We start from the raw sequence: 17,617 nt of genomic DNA, 5'->3' as shown, positions 1-17,617 counted from the left end.
TCATTACCTCGGCAGCATCATCCCCTCAGCAGCATCATCCCCTCAGCAGCATCATCACCCTCAGCAGCCTTTCCCTTCAGCAGCATCATCACCTCAGCAGAATCCTCAGCAGCATCATTACCTCAGCAGCATCAGTACATCAGCAGATTCATCCCCTCAGCTGCATCATCACCTCAGCAGCATCATCACCTCAGCACAATCACCTCAGCAGCATCATCAGCACAGCAGCATCATCCCCTCAGCACCAGCATCATCCCCTCAGCAGCAGCATCATCTCTTCAGGGGAAACATCCCCGCAGCAGCATCATCCTCTCAGCAGTATTATCACCTCAGCAGCATCAGCTCAGCAGCAGCATCATCCCCTAAGCAGCATCATCCCCTCAGCAGCATCATCACGTCAGCAGCATCATCCCCTCAGCAGCATCATCACATAAGCAGCATCATTACCTCAGCAGCATCATCCCCTCAGCAGCATCCTCACCTCAGCAGCATCATCACCTGAGCAGAAACATCATCACCTCATCAGCATCATCACCTCAGCAGCAGCACCATTACTTCAGCATCATCATCACCTCAGCAGCATCATTACCTCGGCAGCATCATCACCTCAGCAGCTGCATCATCACCTCATCAGCATCATCACCTCGGCAGCAGCACAATTACATCAGCAGCATCATCCCCTCAGCAGCATCATCACCTCAGCAGCTGCATCAAAACCTCATCAGCATCATCAGCTCAGCAGCAGCACCATTACATGAGCAGCATCATCCCCACAGCTTCATCAACACCTCAGCAGCATCATTACCTCAGCAGCATCAGCACCACAGCAGCAGCATCATACCCTCAGCAGCTACATCACCTCAGCAGCATCATTACCTCAGCAGTAACATCCCCTCAGCAGCATCATCTCAGCAGCATCATCCCCTCAGCATCATCCCCTAAGCAGCATCATCCTCTCAGCAGCATCATCACCTCAGCAGCATCACCTCAGCAGCATCATCCCCTCAGCAGCATCATCCGCTCATCAGCATCATCCCCTTAGCAGCATCACCTGAGGAGCATCCTTAACTCAGCAGCATATTCAGCTAAGCAGCATCATCACCTCAGCAGCATCAACCCCTCAGCAGCATCATCACCCTCAGCAGCATTTCCCTTCTGCAGCATCATCACATCAGCAGAATCCTCAGCAGCATCATTACCTCAGCAGCATCATTACATCAGCAGATTCATCCACTCAGCTGCATCATCACCTCAGCAGCATCATCAGCTCAGCAGAATCACCTCAGCAGCATCATCAGCACAGCAGCATCATCCCCTCAGCAGTAGTATCATCCCCTCAGCAGCATCATCACCTCAGCACTAGCATCATCCACTCAGCAGCAGCATCATCACATCAGCAGAAACATCCCCTCAGCAGCATCATCCTCTCAGCAGCATCATCACCTCAGCAGCATCATTACCTCAGCAGCATCATCCCCTCAGCAGCATCATCACCTCAGCAGCATCATCACCTCAGCAGAAACATCATCACCTCATCAACATCATCACCTCAGCAGCAGCACCATTAATTCAGCATCATCATCACCTCAGCAGCATCATTACCTCAGCAGCATCATCCCCTCAAAAGCATCATCACCCTCAGCAGAATCCTCAGCAGCATCATTACCTCAGCAGCATCAGTACATCAGCAGATTCATCCCCTCAGCTGCATCATCACTTCAGCAGCCTCATCACCTTAGCAGAATCACCTCAGCAGCATCATCAGCACAGCAGCATCATCACCTCAGCAGTAGCATCATCCCCTCAGCAGCATCATCCCCTCAGCAGTAGAATCATCGCCTCAGCAGCAGCATCATCTCCTCAGCAGAAACATCCCCTCAGCAGCATCATCCTCTCAGCAGTATCCTCACCTCAGCAGCATCAGCTCAGCAGCAGCATCATCCCCTAAGCAGCATCTTCCCCTCAGCAGCATCATCACGTCAGCAGCATCATCCCCTCAGTGCATCATCACCTCAGCAGCATCATTACCTCTGCAGCATCATCCCCTCAGCAGCATCATCACCTCAGCAGCATCATCACCTGAGCAGAAACATCATCACCTCATCAGCATCATCACCTCAGCAGCAGCACCATTACTTCAGCATCATCATCACCTCACCAGCATCATTACCGCGGCAGCATCATCACCTCAGCAGCTGCATCATCACCTCATCAGCATCATCACCTCAGCAGCAGCACCATTACATCAGCAGCATCATCCCCTCAGCAGCATCATCACCTCAGCAGCTGCATCAACACCTCATCAGCATCATCACCTCAGCAGCAGCACCATTACATCAGCAGCATCGTCCCCTCAGATTCATCAACACCTCAGCAGCATCATCACCTCAGCAGCATCATCCCCTCAGCAGCATCATTACATCAGCAGCACCATTTCCTCAGGAGCATCATCCCCTCAGCAGCAACATCCCCCTAGCAGCATCACCACAGCAGCAGCATCACCTCAGCAGCATCATCACCTCAGAGGCATCATCCCCTCAGCAGCATAATTAGCTCGGCAGCATCATCCACTCAGCAGCATCATCACCTCATCAGCATCATCACCTCGGCAGCAGCACCATTACATCAGCAGCATCATCCCCTCAGCTTCATCAACACCTGAGCAACATCATCACCTCAGCAGCATCATCACCTCAGCAGAAACATCATCACCTCATCAGCATCATCACCTCAGCAGCAGCACCATTAATTCAGCATCATCATCACCTCAGCAGCATCATTACCTCAGCAGCATCATCCCCTCAAAAGCATCATCACCTCAGCAGAATCCTCAGCAGCATCATTACCTCAGCAGCATCAGTACATCAGCAGATTCATCCCCTCAGCTGCATCATCATTTCAGCAGCATCATCACCTCAGCAGAATCACCTCAGCAGCATCATCAGCACAGCAGCATCATCCCCTCAGCAGTAGCATCATCCCCTCAGCAGCATCATCCCCTCAGCAGTAGAATCATCCCCTCAGCAGCAGCATCAACTCCTCAGCAGAAACATCCCCTCAGCAGCATCATCCTCCCAGCAGTATCCTCACCTCAGCAGCATCACCTCAGCAGCATCATTACCTCGGCAGCATCATCACCTCAGCAGCTGCATCATCACCTCATCAGCATCATCACCTCGGCAGCAGCACAATTACATCAGCAGCATCATCCCCTCAGCAGCATCATCACCTCAGCAGCTGCATCAAAACCTCATCAGCATCATCAGCTCAGCAGCAGCACCATTACATGAGCAGCATCATCCCCACAGCTTCATCAACACCTCAGCAGCATCATTACCTCAGCAGCATCAGCACCACAGCAGCAGCATCATACCCTCAGCAGCTACATCACCTCAGCAGCATCATTACCTCAGCAGTAACATCCCCTCAGCAGCATCATCTCAGCAGCATCATCCCCTCAGCATCATCCCCTAAGCAGCATCATCCTCTCAGCAGCATCATCACCTCAGCAGCATCACCTCAGCAGCATCATCCCCTCAGCAGCATCATCCGCTCATCAGCATCATCCCCTTAGCAGCATCACCTGAGGAGCATCCTTAACTCAGCAGCATATTCAGCTAAGCAGCATCATCACCTCAGCAGCATCAACCCCTCAGCAGCATCATCACCCTCAGCAGCATTTCCCTTCTGCAGCATCATCACATCAGCAGAATCCTCAGCAGCATCATTACCTCAGCAGCATCATTACATCAGCAGATTCATCCACTCAGCTGCATCATCACCTCAGCAGCATCATCAGCTCAGCAGAATCACCTCAGCAGCATCATCAGCACAGCAGCATCATCCCCTCAGCAGTAGTATCATCCCCTCAGCAGCATCATCACCTCAGCACCAGCATCATCCACTCAGCAGCAGCATCATCACATCAGCAGAAACATCCCCTCAGCAGCATCATCTTCTCAGCAGCATCATCACCTCAGCAGCATCATTACCTCAGCAGCATCATCCCCTCAGCAGCATCATCACCTCAGCAGCATCATCACCTCAGCAGAAACATCATCACCTCATCAGCATCATCACCTCAGCAGCAGCACCATTAATTCAGCATCATCATCACCTCAGCAGCATCATTACCTCAGCAGCATCATCCCCTCAAAAGCATCATCACCCTCAGCAGAATCCTCAGCAGCATCATTACCTCAGCAGCATCAGTACATCAGCAGATTCATCCCCTCAGCTGCATCATCACTTCAGCAGCATCATCACCTTAGCAGAATCACCTCAGCAGCATCATCAGCACAGCAGCATCATCCCCTCAGCAGTAGCATCATCCCCTCAGCAGCATCATCCCCTCAGCAGTAGAATCATCGCCTCAGCAGCAGCATCATCTCCTCAGCAGAAACATCCACTCAGCAGCATCATCCTCTCAGCAGTATCCTCACCTCAGCAGCATCAGCTCAGCAGCAGCATCATCCCCTAAGCAGCATCTTCCCCTCAGCAGCATCATCACGTCAGCAGCATCATCCCCTCAGTGCATCATCACCTCAGCAGCATCATTACCTCTGCAGCATCATCCCCTCAGCAGCATCATCACCTCAGCAGCATCATCACCTGAGCAGAAACATCATCACCTCATCAGCATCATCACCTCAGCAGCAGCACCATTACTTCAGCATCATCATCACCTCAGCAGCACCATTTCCGCAGCAGCGCCATCCCTTCAGCAGCATCATCCCCTTAGCAGCATCACCTCAGCAGCAGCATCACCTCAGCAATATTATCACCTCAGAGGGATCATCCCCTCAGCAGCAATTTCCCCTCGGCATGGTCATCACCTCAGCAGAATCCTCAGCAGCATCAACCCTCAGCACCTTCATCACCTAAGCAGCATCATTACCTCAGCAGCATCATCCCCGCAGCAGCATCATCACCTCAGCAGCATCATCGCCTCAGCAGCTGCATCATCACCTCAGCAGTATCATCCCCTCAGCAGCATCATCTCAGCAGCATCATCCCCTCAGCAGCATCCCCTCTGCAGCATCATCCTCTCAGCAGCATCATCACCTCCGCAGCATCACCTCAGTAGCATCATCCGCTCATCAGCATCATCCCATCAGCAGCATCACCTGAGGAGCATCCTTAACTCAGCAGCATAATCACCTAAGCAGCATCATTCCCTCAGCAGCATTATCCCCTCAGCAGCATCATCACCCTCAGCAACATCATCACCCTCAGCCGCATCATCACCTCAGCAGCATCACCACCTCAGCGGCAACACATCAGCAGCAGCATCATTAGCACAGCAGCATTATCCCCTCAGCAGTAGCATCTTCCCCTCAGTGGCATCATCACCTCAGCACCATCATCAAACCCTCAGCAGCAGCATCATCCCCTCAGCAGCATCATCACCTCAGCAGCAACTTCATCCCCTCAGCAGCCTCATCACCTCAGCAGCAGCATCATCACCTCAGCAGCATCATCATCTCAGCAGCAGCATCATCCCATCGGCAGCATCAAGACCTCAGCAGCAGCATCATCACCACAGCAGCATCATCACCTCAGCAGCAGCAACATCACTTCAGCAGCATCATCCGCTCAGCAGCATTATCGTCACCTCAGCAACATCATCCCCTCAGCAGCAGCATCTTCCCCTCAGCAGCATCATCACCTCAGCAGCAGCCTCATGCCCTCATCAGCAGCATCATCCCCTCAGCAGCATCATTACCTCAGCAGCATCATTCCCTCAGCAGCATCATCCCCTCAGCACCATCCTCAGCAGCATCACCTCAGCAGCAGCATCATCCCCTCAGCAGCATCATTCTCTCAGCAGTATCCACACCTCAGTAGCATCAGCTCAGCAGCAGCATCATCCCCAATGCAGACTCATCCCCTTAGCAGCATCATCCCCTCAGCAGCATCATCACCTCAGCAGCATCATTACCTCAGCAGCATCATCCCCTCAGCAGCATCATCACCTCAGCAGCATCATCACCCCAGTAGCATCATCATCACCTCATCAGCATCATCACCTCAGCAGCAGCACCATTACTTCAGCATTATCATCCCCTCAGCAGCATCATCCCCTCAGCAGCATCATCCCCTCAGCAGCAGCATCATCCCCTCAGCAGCAGCATCGTCCCCTCAGCAGCATCAGCTCAGGATCAGCATCACCTCAGCAGCATTATCACCTCAGAGGCATCATCCCCTCAGCAGCAACATCCCCTCAGCAGCATCATCGCCTCAGCAGAATCCTCAGCTGCATCATCCCCTCAGCGGCATCATCACCTCAGCAGCATCATCCCCTCAGCAGCATCATCACCTAAGCAGCCTCATCACCTCAGCAGCAGCATCCGCTCAACGATATCATCCCCTCAGCAGCATCATCCCCTCAGCAGCAGCATCATCCCCTCAGCAGCATCGTCTCCTCAGCAGCAGCATCATCACCTCAGCAGCAGCATCATCACCTAAGCAGCATCATCCCCACCGCAGCATTATCATCTCCTCAGCAGCATCATACCCTCAGTAACAGCATCATCCCCTCAGCAGCAGCATCACCTCAGCTGCAACATCATCTCCCCAGCAGCATCATCACCTCAGCAGCATCACCTCAGCTGCAACATCATCTCCCCAGCAGCATCATCACCTCAGCAGCAGCATCATCACTTCAGCGGCATCATCATCTCAGCAGCAGCATCATCCCCTCAGCAGCATCATCACCTCAGCAGCAGCATCATGCCCTCATCAGCAACATCATCCCCTCAGCAGCATCATTACCTCAGCAGCATCATTTCCTCAGCAGCATTATCCCCTCAGCAGCATCATTACCTCAGCAGCATCATCCCCTCAGCATCATCCTCAGCAGCATCACCTCAGCAGCAGCATCATCCCCTCAGCAGCATCATTCTCTCAGCAGTATCCTCACCTCAGCAGCATCATCACCTCAGCAGCATCATTACCTCAGCAGCATCATCCCCTCAGCAGAATCATCACCTCAGCAGCATCATCACCTCAGTAAGAGCATCATCACCTCATCAGCATCATCACCTCAGCATCAGCACCATTACTTCAGCATCAACATCACCACAGCAGCAGCATTACCTCAGGAGCATCATCCCATCAGCAGCATCATCGCCTCAGCAGCATCATCATCTCAGCAGCAGCATCATCACCTCATCAGCATCATCACCTCAGCAGCAGCACCATTACGTCAGCAGCATCATCCTCTCAGCAGCATCAACACCTGAGCAGCATCATCCCCTCAACAGCACCATTAACTCAGCAGCATCATCACCTCAGCAGCAGCATCACCTCAGCAGCTTCATAACCTCGGAGGCATCATCCCCTCATCAGCAAAGTCCCGTCAGCAGGGTCATCACCTCAGTAGAATCCTCAGCAGCATCATCCCCTCAGCAGCTACATCACCTCAGCAGCATCATCACCCTCAGCAGCATTTCCCTTCAGCAGCATCATCACCTCATCAGAATCCTCAGCAGCATCATTACCTCAGCAGCATCATTACATCAGCAGATTCATCCCCTCAGCTGCATCATTACCTCAGCAGCATCATTTCTTCAGCAGAATCACCTCAGCAGCATCATCAGCACAGCAGCATCATCCCCTCAGCAGTAGCATCATCCCCTCAGCAGCAGCATCACCTCAGCACCAGCATCATCCCCTCAGCAGCAGCATCATCTCCTCAGCAGAAACATCCCCTCAGCAGCATCATCCTCTCAGCAGTATCCTCACCTCAGCAGCATCAGCTCAGCAGCAACATCATCCCCTAAGCAACAGCATTCCCACAGCAGCAACATCACCTCAGCAGCATCATCCCCTCAGAAGCATCATCACCTCAGAAGCATCATTACCTCAGCAGCATCATCCCCTCAGCAGCATCATCACCTCAGCATCATCATCACATCAGAAAAAACATCATCACCTCATCAGCATCATAACCTCAGCAGCAGCACCATTACTTCAGCATCATCATCACCTCAGCAGCATCATCCCCTCAGCAGCATCATCACCCTCAGCAGCATCATCGCCTCAGCAGAAACAATATCACCTCATCAGCATCATCACCACAGCAGCAGCACCATTACTTCAGCATCATCATCAACAAAGCAGCATCATTACCTCGGCAGCATCATCACCTCAGCATCTGCATCATCACCTCATCAGCATCATCACCTCAGCAGTAGCACCATTACATCAGCAGCAGCAACACCTCAGCAGCATCATCACCTCAGCAGCTGCAGCATCACCTCATCAGCATCATCACCTCAGAAGCACCATTTCCTCAGCAGCATCATCCCCTCAGCAGCGTCATCCCCTTAGAAGCATCACCACAGAAGCAGCATCACCTCAGCAGCATCATCATCTCAGAGGCATCATCCCCTCAGCAGCAACATCCCCTCGGCATGGTCATCACCTCAGCAGAATCCTCAGCAGCATCATTCCCTCAGCAGCTTCATCACCTAAGCAGCATCATTATTTCAGCAGCATCATCATCTCAGCAGGATCATCACCTCAGCAGCTGCATCATCACCTCAGCAGTATCATCCCCTCTGCAGCATCATCTCAGCAGCAACATCCCCTCAGGAGCATCCCCTCAGCAGCATCATCCCCTAAGCAGCATCATCCCCTCAGCAGCATCATCTCCTCAGCAGCAGCATCATCACCTCATCAGCATCATCACTTCAGCAGCAGCACCATTACTTCAGCATCATCATCCCCTCAGCAGCATCACCATTACATCAGCAGCATCATCCCCTCAGCTTCATCAACACCTGAGCAGCTTCATCACCTCAGCAGCATCATCCCCTCAGTAGCATCATCCCCTCAGCAGCATCATCACCTCAGCAGCATCATTACATCAGCAGCATCATCCCCTCAGCTTCAGCATCACCTCAGCAGCATCATCAACTCAGCAGCAGCATCATCACCTCAGCAGCATCATCATCTCTGCAACATCACCAGCACTTCAGCAGCATCATCCCCTCAGCAGCATCTTTACAGCAGCACCATTACCTCAGCAGCATCATAACCTCAGCAGCAGCACCATTACATCAGCAGCATCATCCCCTCAGCAGCATCTTTACAGCAGCACCATTACCTCAGCAGCATCATTACCTCAGCAGCATCATTCCCTCAGCAGCGCCATCCCTTCAGCAGCATCATCCCCTCAGCAGCATCGCCTCAGCAGCAACATCCCCTCAGCAGCATCACATCAGCAGCATCATTACCTCAGCTGCATCATCACCTAAACAGAATCATGCACTCAACAGCAAAATTACGTCAGCAGCATCACTACCACAGCAGCATCATTACCTCAGCTGCATCATCACCTAAACAGAATCATGCACTCAGCAGCAAACTTACGTCAGCAGCATCACTACCTCAGCAGCATCATCACCTAAGCAGCCTCATCACCTCAGCAGCAGCATCCGCTCAACGATATCATCCCCTCAGCAGCATCATCCCCTCAGCAGCAGCATCATCCCCTCAGCAGCATCGTCTCCTCAGCAGCAGCATCATCACCTCAGCAGCAGCATCATCGCCTCAGCAGCATCATCCTCACCGCAGCATTATCATCTCCTCAGCAGCATCATCCCCTCAGCAGCAGCATCATCCGCTCAGCAGCAGCATCACCTCAGCAGCAGCATCATCACTTCAGCAGCATCATCATCTCAGCAGCATTATCATCACCTCAGCACTAGCATCATCCCCTCAGCAGCAGCATCATCTCCTCAGCAGCATCATCACCTCAGCAGCATCATCACCTTAGCAGAAACATCATCACCTCATCAGCATCATAACCTCAGCAGCAGCACCATTACTTCAGCATCATCATCACCTCAGCAGCATCAACCCCTCAGCAGCATCATTACCTTCAGCAGCATCATCGCCTCAGCAGAAACAACATCACCTCATCAGCATCATCACCTCAGCAGCAGTACCATTACTTCAGCATCATCATCACCTCAGCTGCATCATTACCTCGGCAGCATCATCACCTCAGCATCTGAATCATCACCTCATCAGGATCATCACCTCAGCAGCAGCACTATTACATCAGCAGCAGCAACCCCTCAGCAGCATCATCACCTAAGCAGCTGCATCATCACCTCATCAGCATCATCACCTCAGAAGCAGTATCATCGCCTCAGCAGCATCATCACCTCAGCAGCATCATCACCTCAGCAGCACCATTTCCTCAGCAGCATCATCCCCTCAGCAGCGTCATCCCCTTAGCAGCATCACCACAGAAGCAGCATCACCTCAGCAGCATCATCACCTCAGAGGAATCATCCCCTCAGCAGCAACATCCCCTCGGCATGGTCATCACCTCAGCAGAATCCTCAGCAGCATCATCCCCTCAGCAGCTTCATCACCTAAGCAGCATCATTACCTCAGCAGCATCATCCCCTCAGCAGCATCATCATCTCAGCAGGATCATCAGCTCAGCAGCTGCATCATCACCTCAGCAGTATCATTCCCTCAGCAGCATCATCTCAGCAGCAACATCCCCTCAGGAGCATCCCCTCAGCAGCATCATCCACTAAGCAGCATCATCCCCTCAGCAGCATCATCTCCTCAGCAGCAGCATCATCACCTCATCAGCATCATCACTTCAGCAGCAGCACCATTACTTCAGCATCTTCATCACCTCAGCAGCATCATTAGCTCGGCAGCATCATCCCCTCAGCAGCAGCGCCATTACATCAGCAGCATCATCCCCTCAGCTTCATCAACACCTGAGCAGCATCAACACCTCAGCAGCATCATCCCCTCAGTAGCATCATCCCCTCAGCAGCATCATCACCTCAGCAGCATCATTACCTCAGCAGCATCATCCCCTCAGCTTCAGCATCACCTCAGCAGCATCATCACCTCAGCAGCAGCATCAGCACCTCATCAGCATCATCATCTCTGCAACATCACCAGCACTTCAGCAGCATCATCCCCTCAGCAGCATCTTTACAGCAACACCATTACCTCAGCAGCATCATAACCTCAGCAGCAGCACCATTACATCAGCAGCATCATCCCCTCAGCAGCATCTTTACAGCAGCACCATTACCTCAGCAGCATCATTACCTCAGCAGCATCATTCCCTCAGCAGCGCCATCCCCTCAGCAGCATCACATCAGCAGCATCATTACCTCAGCTGCATCATCACCTAAACAGAATCATGCACTCAGCAGCAAAATTACGTCAGCAGCATCACTACCTCAGCAGCATCATCACCTAAGCAGCCTCATCACCTCAGCAGCAGCATCTGCTCAACGATATCATCCCCTCAGCAGCATCATCCCCTCAGCAACAGCATCATCCCCTCAGCAGCATCGTCTCCTCAGCAGCAGCATCATCACCTCAGCAGCAGCATCATCGCATCAGCAGCATCATCCCCACCGCAGCATTATCATCTCCTCAGCAGCATCATCCCCACAGCAGCAGCATCATCCCCTCAGCAGCAGCATCACCTCAGCAGCAACTTTATCTCCCCAGCAGCATCATCACCTCAGCAGCAGCATCATCACTTCAGCAGCATCATCATCTCAGCAGCATTATCATCACCTCAGCACTAGCATCATCCCCTCAGCAGCAGCATCATCTCCTCAGCAGAAACATCCCCTCAGCAGCATCATCCTCTCAGCAGTATCCTCAACCCAGCAGCATCAGCTCAGCAGCAGCATCATCCCCTAAGCAGCAGCATTCCCTCAGCAGCATCATCACCTCAGCAGCATCATCCCCTCAGCAGCATCATCACCTCAGCAGCATCATTACCTCAGCAGCATCATCCCCTCAGCAGCATCATCACCTCAGCAGCATCATCACCTCAGCAAAAACATCATCACCTCATCAGCATCATAACCTCAGCAGCAGCACCATTAATTCAGCATCATCATCACCTCAGCAGCATCATTGCCTCGGCAACATCATCTCATCAGCAGCATCATCCCCTCAGCAGCATCATCACCCTCAGCAGCATCAGCTCAGCAGCAGCATCATCCCCTAAGCAGCATCATCCCCTCAGCAGCATCATCACCTCAGCAGCATCATCCCCTCAGAAGCAGCATCACCTCAGCAGCATCATTAACTCGGCAGCATCATCCCCTCAGCAGCATCATCACCTCTGCAGCATCATCGCCTCAGCAGAAACATCATCTCCTCATCAGCATCATCACCTCAGCAGCAGCACCATTACTTCAGCATCATCATCACCTCAGCAGCATCATTAACTCGGCAGCATCATCACCTCAGCAGCTGCATCATCACCACATCAGCAAAATCACCTCAGCAGCAGCACCGTTACATCAGCAGCAGCATCCCCTCAGCAGCATCATCACCTCAGCAGCTGTATCATCACCTCATCAGCATCATCACCTCAGAAGCAGCATCATCGCCTCAGCAGCATTATCACCTAAGCAGCCTCATCACCTCAGCAGCAGCATCCGCTCAACGATATCATCCCCTCAGCAGCATCATCCCCTCAGCAGCAGCATCATCCCCTCAGCAGCATCGTCTCCTCAGCAGCAGCATCATCACCTCAGCAGCAGCATCATCGCCTCAGCAGCATCATCCCCACAGCAGCATTATCATCTCCTCAGCAGCATCATACCCTCAGCAGCAGCATCATCCCCTCAGCAGCAGCTTCACCTCAGCAGCAACATCATCTCCCCAGCAGCATCATCACCTCAGCAGCAGCAACATCAAATCAGCAGCATCATCATCTCAGCAGCATTATCATCACCTCAGCACTAGCATCATCCCATCAGCAGCAGCATCATCTCCTCAGCAGAAACATCCCCTCAGCAGCATCATCCTCTTAGCAGTATCCTCACCTCAGCAGCATCAGCTCAGCAGCAGCATCATCCCCTAAGCAGCAGCATTCCCTCAGCAGCATCATTCCCTCAGCAGCATCATCCCCTCAGCAGCATCATCACCTCAGCAGCATCATTACCTCAGCAGCATCATACCCTCAGCAGCATCATCACCTCAGTAGCATCATCACCTCAGCAGAAACATCATCACCTCATCAGCATCATAACCTCAGCAGCAGCACCATTACTTCAGCATCATCATCACCTCAGCAGCATCATTGCCTCGGCAACATCATCTCCTCAGCAGCATCATCCCCTCAGCAGCATCATCACCCTCAGCAGCATTAGCTCAGCAGCAGCATCATCCCCTAAGCAGCATCATCCCCTCAGCAGCATCATCACCTCAGCAGCATCATCCCCTCAGAAGCAGCATCACCTCAGCAGCATCATTAACACAGCAGCATCATCCCCTCAGCAGCATCATCACCTCAGCAGCATCATCGCCTCAGCAGAAACATCATCACCTCATCAGCATCATCACCTCAGCAGCAGCACCATTACTTCAGCATCATCATCACCTCAGCAGCATCTTTACCTCGGCAGCATCATCACCTCAGCAGCTGCATCATCACCTCATCAGCATCATCACCTCAGCAGCAGCACCATTACATCAGCAGCAGCATCCCCTCAGCAGCATCATCACCTCAGCAGCTGAATCATCAGCTCATCAGCATCATCACCACAGAAGAGGCATCATCGCCTCAGCAGCATCATACCTCAGCAGCATCATCACCTCAGCAGCACCATTTCCTCAGCAGCATCATCCCCTCAGCAGCGTCATCCCCTTAGCAGCATCACCACAGAAGCAGCATCACCTCAGCAGCATCATCACCTCAGAGGCATCATCCCCTCAGCAGCAACATCCCCTCGGCATGGTCATCACCTCAGCAGAATCCTCAGCAGCATCATCCCCTCAGCAGCTTCATCACCTAAGCAGCATCATTACCTCAGCAGCATCATCCCCACAGCAGCATTATCATCTCCTCAGCAGCATCATACCCTCAGCAGCAGCATCATCCCCTCAGCAGCAGCTTCACCTCAGCAGCAACATCATCTCCCCAGCAGCATCATCACCTCAGCAGCAGCAACATCAAATCAGCAGCATCATCATCTCAGCAGCATTATCATCACCTCAGCACTAGCATCATCCCATCAGCAGCAGCATCATCTCCTCAGCAGAAACATCCCCTCAGCAGCATCATCCTCTTAGCAGTATCCTCACCTCAGCAGCATCAGCTCAGCAGCAGCATCATCCCCTAAGCAGCAGCATTCCCTCAGCAGCATCATCCCCTCAGCAGCATCATCCCCTCAGCAGCATCATCACCTCAGCAGCATCATTACCTCAGCAGCATCATACACTCAGCAGCATCATCACCTCAGTAGCATCATCACCTCAGCAGAAACATCATCACCTCATCAGCATCATAACCTCAGCAGCAGCACCATTACTTCAGCATCATCATCACCTCAGCAGCATCATTGCCTCGGCAACATCATCTCCTCAGCAGCATCATCCCCTCAGCAGCATCATCACCCTCAGCAGCATTAGCTCAGCAGCAGCATCATCCCCTAAGCAGCATCATCCCCTCAGCAGCATCATCACCTCAGCAGCATCATCCCCTCAGAAGCAGCATCACCTCAGCAGCATCATTAACACAGCAGCATCATCCCCTCAGCAGCATCATCACCTCAGCAGCATCATCGCCTCAGCAGAAACATCATCACCTCATCAGCATCATCACCTCAGCAGCAGCACCATTACTTCAGCATCATCATCACCTCAGCAGCATCTTTACCTCGGCAGCATCATCACCTCAGCAGCTGCATCACCTAAGCAGCATCATTACCTCAGCAGCATCATCCCCTCAGCAGCATCATCATCTCAGCAGGAAGATCACCACAGCAGCTGCATCATCACCTCAGCAGTATCATCCCCTCAGCAGCATCATCGCAGCAGCAACATCCCCTCAGGAGCATCCCCTAAGCAGCATCATCCCCTAAGCAGCATCATCCCCTCAACAGCATCATCTCCTCAGCAGCAGCATCATCACCTCATCAGCGTCATCACCTCAGCAGCAGCACCATTACTTCAGCATCATCATCACCTCAGCAGCATCTTTACCTCGGCAGCATCATCACCTCAGCAGCTGCATCATCACCTCATCAGCATCATCACCTCAGCAGCAGCACCATTACATCAGCAGCAGCATCCCCTCAGCAGCATCATCACCTCAGCAGCTGCATCATCAGCTCATCAGCATCATCACCACAGAAGAGGCATCATCGCCTCAGCAGCATCATACCTCAGCAGCATCATCACCTCAGCAGCACCATTTCCTCAGCAGCATCATCACCTCAGCAGCGTCATCCCCTTAGCAGCATCACCACAGAAGCAGCATCACCTCAGCAGCATCATCACCTCAGAGGCATCATCCCCTCAGCAGCAACATCCCCTCGGCATGGTCATCACCTCAGCAGAATCCTCAGCAGCATCATCCCCTCAGCAGCTTCATCACCTAAGCAGCATCATTACCTCAGCAGCATCATCCCCTCAGCAGCATCATCATCTCAGCAGGAAGATCACCACAGCAGCTGCATCATCACCTCAGCAGTTTCATCCCCTCAGCAGCATCATCGCAGCAGCAACATCCCCTCAGGAGCATCCCCTCAGCAGCATCATCCCCTAAGCAGCATCATCCCCTCAACAGCATCATCTCCTCAGCAGCAGCATCATCACCTCATCAGCGTCATCACTTCAGCAGCAGCACCATTACTTCAGCATCATCATCACCTCAGGAGCATCATTAGCTCGGCAGCATCATCCCCTCAGCTTCATCAACACCTGAGCAGCATCATCACCTCAGCAGTATCATCCCCTCAGCAGCATCATCCCCTCAGCAGCATCATCACCTCAGCAGCATCATTACCTCAGCAGCATCATCCCCTCAGCTTCAGCATCACCTCAGCAGCATCATCACCTCAGCAGCAGCATCATCACCTCATCAGCATCTTTACAGCAGCACCATTACCTCAGCAGCATCATCCCCTCAGCAGCATCATTCCCTCAGCAGCGCCATTACCTCAGCAGCATCATCACCCTCAGCAGCATTAGCTCAGCAGCAGCATCATCCCCTAAGCAGCATCATCCCCTCAGCAGCATCATCACCTCAGCAGCATCATCCCCTCAGAAGCAGCATCACCTCAGCAGCATCATTAACACAGCAGCATCATCCCCTCGGCAGCATCATCACCTCAGCAGCATCATCGCCTCAGCAGAAACATCATCACCTCATCAGCATCATCACCTCAGCAGCAGCACCATTACTTCAGCATCATCATCACCTCAGCAGCATCTTTACCTCGGCAGCATCATCACCTCAGCAGCTGCATCATCACCTCATCAGCATCATCACCTCAGCAGCAGCACCATTACATCAGCAGCAGCATCCCCTCAGCAGCATCATCACCTCAGCAGCTGCATCATCACCTCATCAGCATCATCACCTCAGAAGCAGCATCATCGCCTCAGCAGCATCATACCTCAGCAGCATCATCACCTCAGCAGCACCATTTCCTCAGCAGCATCATCCCCTCAGCAGCGTCATCCCCTTAGCAGCATCACCACAGAAGCAGCATCACCTCAGCAGCATCATCACCTCAGAGGCATCATCCCCTCAGCAGCAACATCCCCTCGGCATGGTCATCACCTCAGCAGAATCCTCAGCAGCATCATCCCCTCAGCAGCTTCATCACCTAAGCAGCATCATTACCTCAGCAGCATCATCCCCTCAGCAGCATCATCATCTCAGCAGGAAGATCACCACAGCAGCTGCATCATCACCTCAGCAGTATCATCCCCTCAGCAGCATCATCGCAGCAGCAACATCCCCTCAGGAGCATCCCCTCAGCAGCATCATCCCCTAAGCAGCATCATCCCCTCAACAGCATCATCTCCTCAGCAGCAGCATCATCACCTCATCAGCGTCATCACTTCAGCAGCAGCACCATTACTTCAGCATCATCATCACCTCAGCAGCATCATTAGCTCGGCAGCATCATCCCCTCAGCTTCATCAACACCTGAGCAGCATCATCACCTCAGCAGCATCATCCCCTCAGCAGCATCATCCCCTCAGCAGCATCATCACCTCAGCAGCATCATTACCTCAGCAGCATCATCCCCTCAGCTTCAGCATCACCTCAGCAGCATCATCACCTCAGCAGCAGCATCATCACCTCATCAGCATCTTTACAGCAGCACCATTACCTCAGCAGCATCATCCCCTCAGCAGCATCATTCCCTCAGCAGCGCCATTACCTCAGCAGCATCATCCCCTCAGCAGCATCCCCTCAGCAGCAACATCCACTCAACAGCATCACATCAGCAGCATCATTACCTCAGCTGCATCATCAACTAAACAGAATCATGCACTCAGCAGCAAAATTACGTCAGCAGCATCACTACCTCAGCAGCATCATCACCTAAGCAGCCTCATCACCTCAGCGGCAGCATCCGCTCAACGATATCATCCCCTCAGCAGCATCATCTCCTCAGCAGCAGCATCATCACCTCAGCAGCAACATCATCACCTCAGCAGCATCATCCCCACCGCAGCATTATCATCTCCTCAGCAGCATCATCCTCTCAGCAGCAGCATCATCCCCTCATCAGCATCATCACAACAGCACCAGCATCATCCCTCAGCAGCATCATCACAACAGCACCAGCATCAT

Source organism: Carcharodon carcharias, chromosome 2 (genome assembly GCF_017639515.1).
Source record: "Carcharodon carcharias isolate sCarCar2 chromosome 2, sCarCar2.pri, whole genome shotgun sequence".
NCBI classification, from domain to species: domain Eukaryota; kingdom Metazoa; phylum Chordata; class Chondrichthyes; order Lamniformes; family Lamnidae; genus Carcharodon; species Carcharodon carcharias.
Note: the sequence above shows the minus strand (reverse complement) of the source record.